The sequence below is a fragment of the Triticum dicoccoides genome, chromosome 7A, assembly GCF_002162155.2.
Source record: "Triticum dicoccoides isolate Atlit2015 ecotype Zavitan chromosome 7A, WEW_v2.0, whole genome shotgun sequence".
Lineage (NCBI taxonomy): Eukaryota > Viridiplantae > Streptophyta > Magnoliopsida > Poales > Poaceae > Triticum > Triticum dicoccoides.
In genome coordinates this window covers 697,403,413-697,405,876 of record NC_041392.1, presented here as the reverse complement: position 1 = coordinate 697,405,876, position 2,464 = coordinate 697,403,413, and positions in this window count along the sequence as shown.

Sequence of the window (2,464 nt, the reverse complement as noted above, 5' to 3'; positions counted from 1 at the left end):
CCCCGCCCCTCCATGAAGGTAGGAAGAGATTGGGGATTCCAGTAGGATTCCTAAAATAAGTATACGGAAAAAGCAAAGTATTTTGTTATAAGGTAGACTAGACTCGCCTTTCTATTACAACAAGTTGTTCTTGACTCACATGAGGAGGGGTGACGACGGCGGCACGCCTTGAGATCACTCAAGTGCTTGTAATTTTGTTACTTTTGGTGTTTATGTGATGCCATAATGGATAGTGTGCACTTCTCCTTGTTATAACTTTTAACACTCGGAATGATAGTTCTTTTTTACCCCAAAACACTTGCTTTCAGGCTTTGTCTCGGCTACACGTTTGAACTACCTAGTAGGTACTACAAAAAATAAATAACTATCACCTGCTAGGCCCTCCATCCATATAGGCCCATGCTTCCAATGCTAGAAGTAGCTTGTTCCTCAAAAGTTTTGTGCCAAAGGAAAGCATCTCCCGAACCGTTTGGCTCCTAGATTACTCCTTATAGTACTAGTACCCTGACATAGCTTAGTGTCTAAAGTCAAAATATATCATAAATAAGGGCGGCCACGGGATCTTCAGTGCTCATCACGAAAGGCTCTCTGAAAGCAACCTCTCTTGCTGGTCCTCGGGGCCGCCCAATAATTCCCAAAAGCTGGAAAGAGACAAGGATTGGCTTTATGGTTCTGACGCCGTCCGCTGCACCGGTTAGGAGATTATTAGCCGTTTTAATTAGCGGATTGATTCGATGCGTATCAACGTCACGCCAGCTCTATCGGCCACCTAAAACTGGCCTTGCTGGGGGGCAATGCCCGAAATGCTCTCCCGTAGCCCGAGCCTATCCGAATTGTAGAAAGCAACCGCCGGAAAATGGCTTGGTACCGGTGCTGTGGAAAACATTTGTTCGGATCTCGTTGCACACGCTTTCAGGAAAGGGGTTGCATACTTGCATTGCACACACGTTGCTCGTAGGCCTTATCATGAATTGCTCGAATTTGTTTTTTGTTTTGTTTCACATCACAACAAACGTCCCTTGCAAACCATGCCAGAGGCAGACCTGCCTAATGTTGCGTTGGGTCTGAAAAACTGCTTGGGAATTTAAAACTAAAAAATCAACATGAATTGGGAAAAATTCTAAAAAAACTAGCTTCTAGCTGGATTCAAATATATGGTTCCGGCCCCCCTTAATATACAATTCAGGCGGGCAGTGGTTGGGGAACGGTGGGATAGATGCTGCATTTAGTTCATTGGTTAATGAAGGTCAACTTGACAAATGAGCTAGATGTATCTGGATTTAAAGGTCATCCGCGTATTTTGGGTTAGATTTGACCAAATATTTGGCTAGCAACATATAAGTCATATGACGCGAAAACGATATCGTCAGATTCATACTCAAAGGAAGTTCCCAATGGTGTTAGTTTTGCTAGAAAAAATTCATATTTTGTTACTTAAAGTTACGGTGAATTTTTTTAAAGGGAAACTATATTTTGTTAGTTAAAGGAAGTTCCCATCTATATTTTACACAATTTTGACAATGATTTTCATGTATTATATGTCTACAAAATTAGCATACAGACGTATGAATAAAATAGTTTTGAAAGACAAATACGATAGTAGCATTTATACATGTTTAATCCATGTACTTGGTATATATTTGCAGTCAAAGTCCTGCATCAAAGACTGTTTTTTTTTTACAAAAGAAGGATGACCCCCGGCCTCTGCATCTGGAAGATGCATGCGGTCATTTTTTATTGATTATTCTCGAGAACCTTACAAAGTAGCACAACAATATGCCTAAATCCGTCATCTTGGCAACATCTTCCGCTACTCTAATCCATATGATGAAGGGGTGCAAGCTGGGTCAAATACCCAGACCACTCACCTAAGCCTTACATCTAAAGCCGAAGGCCCCGACCAAGCCACATACCTCTCACCTAAGCCTAACATCTAAGTCGTGCATCAAAGACTGTGTAAAGTCAATCACGCCTTATATTTTGGGAAAGAGGAAGTAGTAAACAATCTTGGTAAGGGATGGAGCAGAGTAAACAAGGTATCCTCGGCAGAGAAGATTTTGCACATGAAAGAAATTATCACATGAAAAATACACTTGCTTTCGAAATGGACAAAAACTTTCCTTTTGCCTTGACAGGATAATGGGCCCTTTTGGTAATAATCTCCGAAAGAGTTGGGCGAAACGGCGTGCACTGGTGCAGCTTTGTGTACTGTCGCAGTCCGGCCGGAGAATCTTGATCGCTTAATCGCGATGTAGACGCGTCGACTCGCCACGCCCCGGGGGCACAAGCGTCAACTCACGCCCGCGATGAATATGACGAACCGGATGCCGTCATTTCGGCCACCCGCTGGATCCGTTGCGGGCACCACCATGTGTCTACTGGTGCCACACGTTCTTGGTGGGCTCTGGTTCGATGGGATGTGAGAAGCTACTCAGGGTGAGTTGTCGATTTAAAGACACGCCAG